The 16,022-nt window shown below is 49.4% G+C and overlaps 1 protein-coding gene across 1 annotated transcript in view; it reads left to right on the forward strand.

The window, feature by feature from the left end:
• The first annotated feature begins 384 nt into the window (after window positions 1–384).
• SLC31A1 (solute carrier family 31 member 1) overlaps window positions 385–16,022 on the forward strand; it is a 117,634-nt gene continuing 101,996 nt past the window's right edge. Inside the window, exon 1 of the mRNA XM_069609814.1 lies at window positions 385–424. The gene's annotated coding sequence lies outside the window, so the exon portion shown is untranslated. The remainder of the gene's footprint in view (window positions 425–16,022) is intronic.

The following is a 16,022-nucleotide window of genomic DNA, read 5'->3' on the forward strand; positions in this document are numbered from 1 at the left end:
CCCCCACACACACACACACCCCCCCCCACACACACACACACAGTCTTTGCTCTGACGTTTGACAAACTCACAGGATGGGACAGCATTTCGTTCTCCCATCCTAGTAGTGTTGCTCTGACGTTTGAGGGCTACTACAACCTGGATGATTATAGAGGGGTGGAGTAGGGGCAGTGATGGCCTTCTGGAATGCAACTCGAAGGATTAAATCTCTCTTACTTGACTTTAGTATATGCAGTACATGCTAGCCAATGCACGTGCCGTTGCACCAAGTTGGCGACTACATGAAAATTTGCGGTCCTATAACTGCCAGTGATGGCACTTCCTGTATTTGGTCCCCTCCCCCCCCCCCCTGGAAATTCATAAATCGGCTCCCCTGCGGGAAACAGTCTGCCCAAAAACAGCAGCAGCATTTGCTGGAGACCAGGTACTCATTGAGGTGTTCATGACGGCCTTTTCGTATGTGCAGCTATGCTAGAAGTGGCAGTTCTTCCGAAGCTTTCATTTATTAGCACCTGGCTGAAGAGGCGCTGATCAGCCAGGAGGCGCACAACGCGAGCTGTATCTGGTGGGCAGTAATGGAAATGGAAAAAATGTGGTGGGGGATCCCACAACACAAGGGCCGGGTGGGGGAGGAGTTGGGCGGGGGGGGGGGGGGGGGGGGATGGGCGGTACCCGAGGGGCATGGTCTAGAGGGGGGGGGTGCTCGCAGTGGATATCCAGCAATGCTGGTATTGTGGTATACTTTAAAACAAAACAAAAAAAATGCCCGCGACGGCAGCATTGCCTTTTACCGCGGCTTTGGCACTGGTGTGTAATGCACAATGCTCATTACATGTACAACTGTTGCAACATTGCCTTTTACCGCGGCTTTGGCACTGGTGTGTAATGCGCAATGCTCACTACAGTTAGCAATGTGCATTACACACCAGTGCCAAAGCCGCGGTAAAAGGCAATGCTGCCGTCACGGGCAGTTTTATTTTTTTGTTTATTTTCCAGCACGGTTCATGGGCTTGGGCGGCTGACTCTGGCCGGATCCCGAGATCCGCCGAGAGCCGGCCCAATGAACAGCACTGCTGGTGGGGGTAATAACCGCATTCCATTCCCTCTCCTGCACCACTTTCCCAAGCCGCCATGTTTGTGGGCCGCCCGCATCCCACTTTGCAGTTGAAATATCAACTCCTCCTGCCCACATCTGTTCCCAGTCGCCCCCTCCCTCCCTCCCGCCCGCCCCCCTGCCTGTCCTCTCCCCTGCATCTTTTCTGCTTCGCAGCCACATCTCTAGGAGTTAGTACAAAAATAACTTCCATCCTTTTTGATCTTCTGTCCTTGTATCGTGTTTTTTTTTAATTAAGGAAATTGGGGACTCGTGATACGCGCAGTGCCCATTAACTCTATAAAAAAAAAAAAAAAACGCCCCGGAGGGAGGCCCCAGATGCTAATAGCGACAGTGCCGTTCTAGGGCGACGTCCTCAGACGCTTCTCGCTTAAACCTTGCCTCCCCCGGTCTCATTCAACATGTATAGGCATTTACATTCAAGCATTAAAACAGTAATGTTTTCGCAACCATATCCTACCCAATATGTCCAACTTTGTCATGTGACTTGCCCTCTCCATCACATTTATGTGGGAGTGTGGTTAGGAGGAGGTGGGCGGGAACCATGAAGAAGATAACTGCACATGTGGCCTCCTCTTATTATCTAAAAGCTGGATTGGATTCCGCACGTTAGTCGGGCTGTATTATTCTGTGTGCTGGAGGAATCCGTTTGTGTTGGGAACAGGATTCGTTTGTACGGTATATAGTTTTCATTTTGTGGTGTTCCTGTGCCCCACTGCCTGCTGTGAGTTTCGTGTGTGTCTGGGGGCAGTAGATTATTTTGGGTGTTCAGTATATTTGATGTGTTGTGGGATATTATTCATTGTATGTTTTGTCTCCGGCTCTAATGAGTGTAAGGTGTGTGTGTCTGTTTATCTTGTGCACCGCACAATATATTTTCATTTTGTGTTGTCCCTCGGCTCCTCCTGCATGTTGTGTGTAGAGGAGGGCGTGCACGTGCGTGCACATTGGGGGCTGTGGTTATTTTGTGTATTGTATTTTGTCGGCATATGCGCAGGGAGGGTTGCATACTGATAAGTGCAGGGAACGGTGACAGGTCTGTGTCTTCGCCGTGGGATAAAGTGGAATGAACATTCATAGAGAAAAGGGTCCACAAAACAGTCACTCAGCTGTTTTCATAGTTCTCTGCACCAGGCAGTTCCTTGTTGTAGAGAATGATGAAGATGATTGTCAGTTGACCGTTTGTTACTTCCCTGGTCGTCTCGTGGGTTCAGTCTCATGGATGGGGAAGTACTCTTTAGTGTTGTCTTTGGACTTGCCAGTTCCACCAGATCGCGTCCAGGACCAGGACTGCTGGCGATCTTCGCTTTGGTCTGCTTGTTCAGGAGCATTTAGGTTTGCACCCCAGCAGCTGTTGCCGCCAGGTCAGTAAGGCTCCTATCTGCTTCAGCCCAGACACGCTGACCCTCCGCCAACTCAAGCCCTACTGGTGCTGCCTTTCACCTCCTGACCACTTCTCTATTTCTTGGTCCTCTTGGCTTGCACAGGGCTTGGTTGCTTACATGTGATTATAACGAATCAAAAAATAGTGAATTAAATAATAGAGAAAACAAAAATATTGGTTTATTATTTAAAAATCTGGCAATCTTTTCCTAGTTTCCTCCTAACCGCACTTTTCATAAATCTCTTGATAGCTTCCGAGGGCTTAGTCAGAGATAGAAATGCAACCAGTGAGAGGGGATCCACAACACTCAGGAACATCATCAACACAGTGTTCTCCGAAAGGGGAAAGAGCTTCTGATAACTCGCTCTCTGTTTCTCCACCTGTATTTAAACATCAGGAGTTTTAAAGTGTAGCATTTGGTGGTGAACTGACGCAGCCCCAATTTTCAGAATCTCCGCTCTTGACCAACTTAGCCAGACAAGACTTGCACCACCATTTTCACAGCAGGGTGCTACCCCATATTGAGGTCTACATGGAGAAAGATGTTGGAGTCCATCTTCTTCAGACATAGCCTCCACTCCTTGTGTTACGAGACGTCGGCAGTTACGTGACCAGTGTAGGAATCGGACTCTAGATGGAAGGAAGCCATCTTGTATTTTTCATTTGGCAGTGATGGCATAGAGCAGTGACCAGCTTCGCTAAACCAATGACCCGACTCTCGCAGTACATAAGACCAGTGATATTTCAGTCAATCGGTGGAATGCAAAGCCAACCTTATGAACGGATTTGTACAACGCCCATCAGGACAAAAGTGGCCTCTTCTAGTCCTCCCAGCCCCCGCAAGAATTTCCCAACCGCATCTTAGTTTTATGAATATCTTTTTTTTAGTAGTGGCAAGGGAATGCCTGTAAAATATAAAGCAGCACCTCTTGATAGCGTTGATCTTCTGCCACAGTTAGGTTATGCTTCCCTCACTGCTTAGGGCATACATTGATCTTGTCTGTGGCCTCTTAAATATAAGCAGACAAAGGTCTGCTATCACGATTAATGCTGATCCCAGGCACTTGATGCTTTCCGACGGTTTGTTCAAAAACCATCTTGCCATAACCCTAAGATTATTAGCTTGAATAGATTAAGTGAAAATCCTGCACTCCTATGAGAGAATCTTTTCACACAAGTGTTGATTACTTTCAGAAAAATAACTCCTCAATCAATCGGATTCTTTAAATCTGTTTCTTAAAAAACTTCATATGCCATTCTACATGTCCATTTTCGCCTCCACAGCCAGATACAGTTGGGTTTCATGAGAACCCAAGATACCTGACGCGAAGAACGGGTTCTAGGACATTGAGTGCACATCTTCTGCAGAAGACCTCTCCACGGAAGACACTCAAGGAATCGATGAGCACTTTCCAACTATGTGACGGTGTCTGCGTCTGTCATCGAAGCTGAGCAGGAAGCCAGACGGATGATTCAATATGTAGCTCTTTCCATATGACATGTAACTATTGTCTTTGTGACCTGGTTTCCCATTCAAGTACTCTGCTGTATTTGGACAAGAGGACCAGCTATTCCTCTGACATTGCTCATCTCTGTGATGTACGTGCCTTCTCCAGTCTGATTGCCTCCTTCTCCTCTTGTGGGGCATCGATGTTTTTATTTCTTCAACTATTACACACTTGAAGATGGGAATACATCAACGTTTTAAAATGAACTGTATTTTCGCTTAGGTCTTTCTCTCAAGATCTTGAGATTGGCTGCTCTAAGGATGTTTTCCAGCTGTTTGGCTTGCCTATGTAACAATGCGATGAATTCCACTAGCATTCCTGGAATTTTCAGAAGAGTTCTTAGGAGGAACACATCTATAATCTTTCGCCTCCAGTCTACTAATTTGTTTTTGCTGTCTGGTTCCATACCTGCTATTCTTTCAGGCATAACCTCTTGCAAGATCTTTGTGCAGGTAACTTTGATCTAGATATTTTGAAAACTTTTTTGGAGGATTATTTCCTTGGCTACCACAGATTTGGCACCATTACCACCATAGAAGCAAGCCACATTTCCAAAATGCATTCAGAGGTTCCAGAGGTGCAGTGTGTGGAACTGTTACCGTAGCTCAACATCCACTCCTTTTTTGCCCTGGCCTCCACTATTAATGACTAGTAGGTTTTATTTTGTCGCACTACTTTTTCCTGGTAATCCTTGTAGTCCTTTTTTTAAGAGAAATACCTTTTCCTGTTCTTGTCATTGACTTTTCTTCCCCCCCCTTGAATGGCACGACTGCCCAGTGCTCCCAGATTCAGCATGACATTTGTCCAGCAGTTCATTGTGCGGGGCCAGCATCTGTTCTGAGTCGTGGTAAGAGCGGTTAATGCTTCTCTGACATGGTATTTGCATTTGTGACATGGTATTATGGTTCTATTTGACATTTTGCATTACGCATAGAAAAAAAGACAGATTAAAAAAAAAAAGAAATCCCCTACTGATTTTGTGCTGCCTTCAAATCCTGAAATATCGCATCTCTGAAAGTTTGAGGGGGGAGGGATTTCGTCCCCAACCTCCAGGAATACAACACCCGCTTCCCCCCACGCTATACGGTACTTGTGGGATTTACTAGAAAGCTGGACCCGCCCACCTGACACCTTCCCTTCCCTTCTCCTCTGCCTCCCTTCCTTGCCCAAAGCGTTCCCTGCAACCCCCACCGCAGACACGACATGCAAGCACACACACACACACACGCACACGCACACACTTACCTGTGACTTCCATCTTATGGCCCCGCCGTGCCTGTCAGCCCCTGTGCGCAATCGTGTGCATCGAGGGGCGTAATAGTTTGATTTAGAAAGAGCACTCTGGGCAGTCTCCGAGTGGTCTTTCTAAATCGATCCTTTTTTATTTCCTTTAAATAAAAAATATATTTTCACTTAGATTGGGTATTTAATGGTCTGTTCTTAAGTATATCTGGTAGTGAGCAGCTAATGGTCCTTGGTTTGATGCTACAATATATAGGGAATTTTGCAAGTGATTGAGCAGAGCGACATTCCAGTGCTCTCAGAACCATCATGACATTTGTCCATCAGCTAATTGTGAGGAACCAGCTTCTGTTCTGGAGTGTGGTAAGAGGCGAAATGCTCCTCGGACATGGTATTTGCTTCTGTGACATTGTAGTTGCTTCTTTGGCATGATATTTATTGGTCTGTTCTTTGCATAGTTCTTGTAGTAGGCAACTGATATTCCTTGATTTGAGACTACCGTATATTGGACATTTTGCAAGTGTTTGAGAAGTGGTCCAAACAGGCTTGTAGGAATATCTCAAAGCCCCCTTCTTTTGGGCACATATGAATAGAACGCCTAGAATAGGACCTTGCTGTGTGTTTGTGGTCAGAAACTAGTTGGAAGAACTAAGTTATGCATGTTGTGTGGTTTTGAGCATTTCTATTGGCTGTTTCCTCAACCCAGAGGTTCCGAACACCCAACTGCTATTTATTTGGGTAATTAGTAGCAAGCTATGCTCATATTGAGCCATGGATCATTTGACAAGATTGCATCTTAGCCTGTTGCCCGGCATGTGATACCAAAGATGAAAGAATTGATACGATCACTTTTTAAAAGTTAATTGCCCGAACCTGTAACCTGGGCGTCAGAGTACACTTTCTTGCCATATGATTTTTTAACATGAAATCTTCTGTAAGCATTCATGCAAGGGGGTAGCATGGCTGCTGAACCAGGTTTAATTTAATCAGATCGTTCCTATATTAGTATTTAATAAATTATATATTTGCAGCATTTTATGATTCAAAAATAGAAATGCCGGAGACAAATGCATTTGTATTTTTGAGTTTCTCTTCTGACTCTGGTACCAGGGGGTCTCCTTACCCCCCCCCCCCCCCACGCCCCCTGCACCTATACCTTGTGCAGAAACAAGCTATAATATTCACAGTACTTTTGCTGTGCATATGCCCATTCAACTTTATCTTTTCTGCCGTTTTATGATGGTCCACTATGATGCTGCCAACATGTATGCTCATGTTGTCGTTACATTAGGTTATCATGCATGTTGCGCTTATGAGTGAGCTCAAATCTATACAAAGCTACCGGGAGGTCGTGGCTCTTGATCCATACAAGGTTCATACCCTTGACTCTGTTCCTCAGTTGTCTGTAATGCGAGGCTAGGTGTTCGCAGGGGGACCTCTATCTTTCGTGCTGTCTATTAGGGGTGAATGGGGTTGTTTTCGCTTGAGATGCATATTTAACGTAATTTGGATTCTGGGTGTCCTTGTTTCAGTATCTTCTGCTTTAGCATCACAAAGGACAAGGAACAGTCTGTCTATTGCCTCCAAATCTCCTCAGCCGGTCTGTTCCATCTAAATTCATGACATTTATGTTTGCTTAAGCTGAGGATTTGTCTTGCATTTAGTAGGCTGTCACACTGGGGTCTGCATGTAGAGTATGAGGCAGGATTATTCTGTGGATTTCTTTTAGGAGTTGGATTTGTCATGGATTCTGTGGACAAGTTTGAATTAGTTACTGTGAATCTGTTTTCTACTGTTGATTTCAGTGGCGATCACTGAGAGTCACATAACGCGGCCGGAGGTACCACACAGGGCACCCCGATACTAAAAACTTGCCACAATCATTGGAAAACGAGTACATCCTGAATACTACTTTAAATTATATTCTGCAAAACAAATACTTGGCACTAAACGCATTGTCGCCAATCCTGAGATCTCACGGCGAGGGACTGCATCTACTACTGCACTGGCTGCATTACTGTGGCTCTGTGCCCCGCTCTTGCAGGGGTCTGGCTGTGAGTCGAATTGAGCACCTGCTGTCTGCAGCGGGTCTGTGCCGATTTTCAAGGTTGGTGTGGTGATTGGGAAGCGCCTTGGCTGTCTTGTTGCAGGTGATTGAATTGACTGGGGAGAACTGGTTCTGTGCAGGGGCCTATTATCACATCCTGCCCCCACAGGATCTGACGGGCCCTCCTGCGTCTTGCATCCAGAACCTCGGCCACCTGGAGAGTTAATTGTGCTTTGCACAATCTCCTTCTCTCTCCCCCTGCCCTCTCCCTCCCCTCTCCCTCCATGGTGCTCTGCATTTCCCCTATTTACTCTAACTGTTACTCTATCACCTATCCTACCTCTCTTTCAAGGCCTGGAAAAGTTCAAGGAAAATCTCCTGGTCTGTAGCGCAGGCCTGCCCATCGCTGACACCTACGTCAATGCTTCTTCCAGGCAAACTGTCACAGACACCCTCTTTGTCGCTCCCTCTCCTATGGACTCCCCACATGGTCTCTATCCTCTCCCCTTTCTCTGTCTTTGTCGCCCATTAATGATGGCACCAGGTGGGAAGTACTCGTGGCACCCTTCTCATCTTTTAGGTGCATCAATAAGGTCTATAAGAATGGCACAGTCCTGGCCCAGGGATCTCAGCCCAACCTCCTCCTTCTTGATAGGCGTCTTCCGTCTCATCAACTTCCTCCCTTCTCCTGCCTCTCCTCTGTCTGCCACCCCCCTTGCCCCTTCACCGATGGGCGTACCACATCCCTGTTCCCCTCCACGGAAGACCTTCAGAGGTGGCAACAAGCTTCACCTAGCTACCCGCAACTATTGCTCTGCTGTTAAACACTCCTCTGATATCTGCCTCCTTCTTGAAGATTTTGACCTTGACGTTCTCTCTTACTGAGACGTGCTTCACTGCCAGCTCTGTCACCTCTTTTGACGCACTCTTCACTGAGGGCTACACGATCCTCTCTAAGCCCATGCCTAACCGGTCTGGTGGCGGAGTGACCTTGATCTTCCCTGAATGGGCCCTTGCTACCATCATTCACACGCAGACCTATTCTTCCTTTGACTGCCTCGTCTGCAGGCTTGGTGTCTCTCCAACCCTCTCGTTGACTCTCGCCACCATCTACAGGACCCCTGGACCGGTCTCCCCCTCGGAATGGTCTGACCTCTCCACGTCTCTTCTTGCTTCCACCTCCAAACTTCTCCTCAGAGACTTCAATATTCACCTTGACTCTCCTGATTCGACCACCGGACACTTCCACAGCCTCTGTGACTTTGTTTCCCTCACCATTCATCCCTCCGGTCCGATGCACTGAGCCGGACATATCTTGGATGCTCTCCTCTCACCAGACAGCCCCATCTCAACCCTCTCACTACACCACTCCACAGGTCTGACCATGCTCTCCTGTCCTCTCGCCTGGATCTCTTAGGTCCGTCGGCTAAGCCTCTGCCTGCACTGCCAGTCTCCTCCATCATACGACTGATGAAGCGAGTGTTAGCTGATGCTTTTGCCACCACCTTCATTCCCTCTCCCACTCCTACCACAGACCTGCACACTGACTCTGCCCTTGCTAATCTTCATCTCTCTATCACCAACACCCTTGACATCCTTGCCCCTGTCATGAGGATCCGCATGAAGGCTGCCTCCAAGCGCAACACTTGTTATGACTACGACCTAGCCTCTCTGCAACACAAGTGCAGAGTTGCTGAGCGGAAGTAGTGGGCATCAGGCACATCCTCTGACAGTCTGGCCTGCCGCCTGCTCCAAAGGCAATACAGACTCTCCATCCGCTCGAAGAAGAGGGCCCACATCCAAGCCTGTATTTCTCGGGCCGCCATCAACACGGGCAAATTGTTTAAAATCTGCAAGGAACATGCCAAAACTACTGCAGTCTCCATTTCTCCCCTGCCATCCCTGACCATCTCTACTTCATTGACCTACTACTTCTTAACCAAAACTCAGGACATCCTGTCCTCAACTCTACTCTCCACCCTGCCCTGCTCTCAGGCCTCCCTTGGTCCCCCTCTCCCCTTCCCTACTACTCTCCTCTTTCTTACCCATAGCATTGGATGAGGTCTCTAGACACGTCCTTTCCATGAAAGCCTCCTCCAAGCAGGTGCTCCCCTGCTCATCAAGGACAACATTGCCTCCCTTGCACCAGCCTTGGACGATTTCTGTTATCCCTCCTTTGCCAATGGCTCCTTCCCGCTATCCCGCGAGCACTTCCTTGTGCATCCTAACCTCAAACAGCCCTCAGCCGACACAATCCGCCTTGCTAACTACCACCCTATCACCATTATCCCCTTCCTGGACAAATTCCTGGAGAAGCTGGTCATCTCCCAACTGATCCAACACACTGAATCTGTTGGTTGTCTCCACAACCACCAGTCTGGCTTCAGAGCACCCAGAGACACGTAAACTGCTATACTGAACACCCGTGAAGACTTGCTCTCAATTCTCGATGCCAACTCTCCATCTGTTCTTATCCTTCTGGATCTTTCCTCTGCCTTCAACACGGTCAATCATGCCACCCTGACTAATCTGCTCCATGACACCTTTGGCATCACAGGCCTGGCACTTGACTGGTTGACCTCATTCCTCTTCGACCGTCCTTCCCAGGTTCAACTGGGTCCTTTTCTCTTCCCCCATCACACTCTCCACTGCAAGCCCCTCAAGGCTCTATCTTCTTTCGGGTTACAGGTCATTTGGTAAAAAAAAAAAGGTCGACAGGACAAATGGTCGACGCAATGTGGTCGAAAGACAAATGGTGGAATTTTTTAGTTTAGTATTTTCACTTTTCTTTTTTTTTTTTTTTGGGTGGGGTGGGGTGGGGTGGGGCCCCCAACCCCCTTTTTTTGCTTAAAAACCTGTTTTTTCCTAAATGAAAACCTGAAAAATATATATAAAAATAAAAAAGAAATTCGATCATTTGTCTTTCGACCAAATTGCGTCGACCATTTGTCTGTCGACCAAATGACCGGACAGCCCTCTTTCGCAGTGGCTCTTCAACATCTGCCTCCCCCATCTGGCCCATCTGATTTCCTCCTTCTCTCCTCACTTTTAGTGTTATGCAGACAGCACGCAGCTGTCCTTCAAGCTTCCCTCTACTGCCTCGTCTTCCTTCTCGCTCATCCCTGACTGTCTGACCGCTATTCAGGCCTGGTGTGCTGCCAATGATCTCTGCCTTAATGCCAGTAAGACTGGGATCCTTCTCATTGGGACCCCTGCTCCCTCCTTCCCTCCTACCCTCTACCTGCCCTCTGTGGGTCCCCTCTCCTCGCCCTCTTGTGAGGCAAAAAAACCATGTAATCTTTGACTCCTCTCTCTCCTCACATTGCGGACCTTGCCAAGAAGCCCACTATCAGCTGCTCATCAGAGGCATATTCTCCCTTTCCTCACCTTCCCCCAGAAACTAAATGTTTCCAGAACTCTGGTTCTCTCTAGGCTGGACTACTGCAACAGCCTCTTCCTCAATCGTCCTTTATCCTCCCTTTGCCCCCTTCAACTAATCCACAATAGGACTGCAAGACTTATCCTTGGCCTCAAGCCCAGGGACCACATCTCTCCAGCCCGAATATCTCTCCACTGGCTCCCAGTTGCTGCTAGGATCAGGTTCAAGTCCCTCTTCATCATCCACAAGGTTTGTTTTCTGGGGCCTGGGACACCACTACATCCAATCCTTTCTCCATAAATACCTCCATGCTAGAGACCTTCTAACTCCAACTCTCTGCTTAGCGAAGCATCTGATCTGCAGAGAGTGGGCGGTAGATCACTCTTTTCTGCAGAAGCCTCCCTCTGGAATGGTATCCCTGGCCCTCTCAGGCTTGAGCTGGATCTCCATGGGGTCCAGAAGCTCAAGACCCTCCTTTTTTCTTCTTCCCTCTACCCCTCCCCTGCTAGCACCCCCGTTTGCCGCAGTTGGTTCCCTCTGAGTTCTACATGGCACCAGGCCCCCCTTCCAGCCCACCCCCGTCTTCGCACTTATCATGTGGACCTGCACCGCATGCAATTCCCTGGCACTTGCCCATGTGGCCTCCCCTTCGCACTCGCCCAGCCCCTGTTGCACTTTCCCTCACCCCCTTTCACCTGCACTTTACCCTGCACTTGCCTTCCCACCCTAGCACTTTGAATTCGTGCAGACTGGCACTTCCCCCACCCCCTCGCACTTCTTGTTACTGCACTTGCTCGATCTGAATGTCACAAGGCTTAGTAGGATCGTTATTGTGATCTTTTGCCCTTGTTCCCAACCCTTTTTTGTCTTGTCACCTTGAAACACCATTTGTTGTACATGCGCCTTACAAATATCCAATAAATAAATTAACATCCAAACTGAGCTTATTTTGGACAGCTCAAACATACCTGACGCTTTAACAAGATACCAATTACCCTTGAAAAAACCTTCTGGCCGAAACTCGTGTTGACTTAGTCATGACACCCCATGATTTTGGGAGCACTGGAAAACTGTAATGACACTTAAATTCTAAATAAAGAACGTTGGGCTCAGCACAGTATGACTGGTGTTCACACCAACCTTACAAAGTTTGAATTAGTTACTGTGAATCTGTTTTCTACTGTTTTGAGTGGCAATCGTTAATGTAGTCCTCATGGTGGTATTAAAGTTATTCAGTGGGAGATTCGTCTCTGCATTGAGGTGGTCACCCTTGGCTCCTATTTCTAGCCATTTCTCATCCGAGGATGGTTGTGCCATGCACAGTTCTTATTTGGTCTGTGTAGACGGTTTCTACGTTTTTTCCTTTTTATGGTCTAACTTCCCATGGTAAGCGATCCTTGATTAAGTTCTTTGGTGATTTTAGTTTTCTTATATTCTATACAATGTATTCCCTATTTAAAAAAATCCCAACTTGAGCTTGAATATGCTATGATGTTAGCATGCACACAGTATTTATTTTTCGTTTACTTAATTTGAGATATTAGCCATAACCTAATTTTTAGGAATTCAGATTTAATTGCTTTGTAGCACTTCTTCCTTTCAAAAAATGTGGTTACAAATACTTTTGTCAACAGGATTTCATTGCCTTTCCTGCAAAGTCCTGTGATTAACAACGCCCCTCTTCAGACTGTGGGCTATGATTTCACAGCTGGAAACCATGTCACTGATAATTGACAATATGCTAAAACCAATGGGCCAACAAGTTCTACCTATTACAGAATTTTCAGATACAATTCTTGGTCACCAAAAAGCTATACACGCACACGGCAAACCAGTCTTAATGTTATGAATAATGGTCTGCACACCACTACAACTATTCCTGCTAGTTCAATCACTAACCCTCTGATACCGAAGTTTGATTTCAAACAATGTACTGAAACTGAAATACTTAAGGTAGTCTCCTACCTGAAACCCACGTCGTGTCAGGGAGACATTTGCCCAGCCAACATCTTCAAAGGGTCCCTAAACCTGCTGATCCGATGGATCACTGGAATGGTCAACTTATCATTTAGGGAGGGCATAGTGCCACCATCACTTAGAGGCTTGGCTCACACCTCTACTGAAAAAGAGCACACTTGACCCTACTCTGACTAAAAACTACCGGCCCATAACTAATGTCCCATTTCTGCTTTAAATCCTCGATACAGTGGCTTCACCAGCATGGGGTCTGGCATGGATTCACATGCTCATGAATATTCCCCGTCGTCAGGCTGGGAATCCTCGGTAAAGAAAAAATCAGTATCGGTTTCGTTTCTGATCTGTCTTTCTTAATAGTAACCAATCACTGGTCTCTGGGTCATACTGCCCCCAGCCAATGACTGCCCTCTCCCTAAGCCCCGCCCCTGGCAGCCATCCTCAGATTTTACTGCACGCTCAAATGTTGGGAGTCCTCGTGCTATAGCTCTCGAGCTTTTACTGCGTTTTGCGCTTTTTTCAAAGAGATTCATCTAATTTTTCGGTTTAATCGAGCTTCAAGCTCCACCGTTTCTACTTCCGATCAACGGGGACCCGTTTCCGATTTATCTACGCCCCTCAAGGGTGAAGTTTTTGTCGAGTTGAGCTCCTTGGAGGATTCCAGAAGTTTCTGAGGCCTACCTTGTGGACCAGAAGAACATGGCCCAGGAGAAGGGAAGCTCGACTCCCGGCAAACTGTTCAGGATCTGCCCTGGATTCAACCTACAAAATGTGTTCAAGGGGGACGAGCATTTGAAATGCCTTTACTGCCTCCACGAGGACAAAACACATGTGGAGAAGGACTGTGCATTTTGCTTTAACATGTCGGATCGGATGATCCGGGATCGCCGGACCCGTCTCTCCAACTGGCTGGAAGGCAAGAGCCCAGCAGGTGAGAAGAAGAAGTCCGAGCGGTCTTCTAAGTCCTGTGAGGGCGCCCCGGCGACGGGGGCCCAACAGAAGGCAAAGCATTGCAAGTCCGCGGGCACCGGGAGCGCCGAACGGTCGGGCTCCTCGGCTGCCAGGCAGGGCGCACCTTCACCAACGCCATCAGCCGCGAGCCAACGCTCTGGCTCGGGGAAGAGAAAATCTGAGAACCCGGCTAAGCTTCTGTAGATGCCCCGGTCGATCTCAGAGGAACCGGCCGAGGGGGAGCGAGGCGGTGACCCTCCCCCTGAGGTGAAGGCCTCAAGCGCGCCCAAGGTGGTGAAGGCCTTGATTCACCAGGCTAAGGCCTGTATCGAGGGAGTCGCTGCGGCCCTGGCGAAGCCTGTGGAGGCTATCCCAGTGGAGGTGACCTCGGGGCCCAGAGTTTCCCTGCCTCAGTGGAGGGAATCCTCTTTTAAGCCCATCGAGAAGACCCCCGTGAAGACCCTGGTGGAAAAAGGGAGGGGGCGGTGACAACACAGACACAACCTCTGAGGAGGAACTGACCGAAAATTTGGAGGAGGCCCAGCCCAACGGGAGGAATCCCGAGGAGATGGACGACGAGAGCGAGGGCCGCAACGACGACGAGGTTCCCGTGGAGCAACAACCGTTGCTCCCGGCACGCCCGTCGCAACCCGAGCCTCAGGACAACTCGGCAGCCATTTTGACAGCAATCCAAGCCTTATGCACAGAGATAAGGACGAGACTGCTCCTACCCCCGACGGACGACCCAGCTGTACCAGGTCCGTCGGGAAGCCCTCTGAACAAGAGGAGGAGACTTCATCCAGTGCCCCTTCAGCCCTCACGGCCTTCTCAGCCTTTGTCGCCTTCCCCGATCCCGAGGGGACACGGGAACGGACACGGCCACGACGGGGACGGGTGACGATGGCAGTGACGACGGGACTGGCCTCCCGTCTCCGATTCCTCGGGCGTCCCCGCCCGACGAGATTGGCTCCTTTCACGTCATGATTGCCAGGGCATCCAAGCTCTTTCAACTCTGCCCTGAGGAGAAGGAAAGCTTCCTCTGCCAACGGCGCGAGGCCAAAAGGAAGACGGTCCTCGCGGTGCCGTTGCTGGATGACATCTGGGACGAGGGTCTTGCCCTCCTCAAGAACCCGTCGATGACACCTGCCAAGAGGGACCGGTACGACAAGAAGTACCGGGTCCCCGATGCCACCCCGTTGTGCCTTAGGGCGCAGCCGACCCCGGATTCGGTCGTCTCAGCGGCGGCCAAGAAGAAAGTTGGGGGGGGGGGCATCGGCTTCATCCTCAACTTCCCTACCGGACGGCGAGGGAAAGCAGCTGGACACCGTGGGACGACGAGTCATCTCGTCGGCAGCGACGAAGATTAAGACGGCCAACGCCCTAGCGATTGTGGCCCGCTACGACAGGGAATTGTGGTACAAGATCGCCCCCCTGTTGGACTTCCTCCCGGACGACAAGAGGGCAGAGGCCCTGGGGATCCTACAGGAGGGTGAGGTGGTATCGGACCACGCCATAACTGTGGCCACGGACATTGCCGACTCCGGTTTCCGCCAGTTGGGCAACAGCGTTTGCCTTCGACGGCGAGGGTGGCTCAAGGCAACGGATTTCCGCCAGGACGTGCAAGCCAAGGATTTGGACATGCCCTTCTATGGGAACAAATCTGTTTGGAAAGACTGTGGATGAGTTGCTGCAGGCCATCAAGACCGACACAGAGACGGCTCGTGCCTTGGGAGTTCTGCAGCAACGGCGGCCGCCCTTTCGGAACTCTGGAGGCAAGCAAGGTGCCTCCAAAGGATTTGGCAGCGGCTCCTCGACCTACCGTCAAGCGGCCCGTTCCTTGTCGCAAGAAGCCTGCCGGGGACGAGGCAAGTCCGTTGAATCTCCGTTGCCAGGGAGGCCAAGGAGGCAAGGCTGCTTCCAAACAAAACTGAACTGGCCGTGGCGTCGGGCCCCCACCGAAGCACCCCGGTGGGAGGCCGGCTGGAGAAGTTTGTTAGTGTGTGGGAGACTATCTCCACCGACCGTTAGGTGCTGGATGCCCTGGCCCACGGGCACGCTCTGGAATTCCTAAAGAAGTGCCCCCGAATTCCTCCAGTGGCCAGGAAGGAAAACCACGTCCCTCAACTGCTGTTAGAGGTGAGGGCGATGCTCAAGAAAGGAGCCATCGAGCTCGTCCCAAAGAGGCTCCGGGGCTCCGGAGTATAATCAAGATACTTCCTCGTCAGAAAAAAGACAGGAGGTTGGCGTCCCATCCTGGACTTGCGTCAGCTAAACTAATACATCAAGGCACAGAAGTCCCGGATGGTCACCCTCCAGCACGTGCTGGGATAGCTGGAGGAAGGCGACTTCCTAGCATCGCTGGATCTGGAGGATGCGTACTTTCACATCCCCATCTTAAAAGGACACCGAAAGTTTCTCAGGTT

The sequence above is a fragment of the Ambystoma mexicanum genome, chromosome 8 (genome assembly GCF_040938575.1).
Source record: "Ambystoma mexicanum isolate Mex_15411 chromosome 8, UKY_AmexF1_1, whole genome shotgun sequence".
Classification (NCBI taxonomy): Eukaryota; Metazoa; Chordata; class Amphibia; order Caudata; family Ambystomatidae; genus Ambystoma; species Ambystoma mexicanum.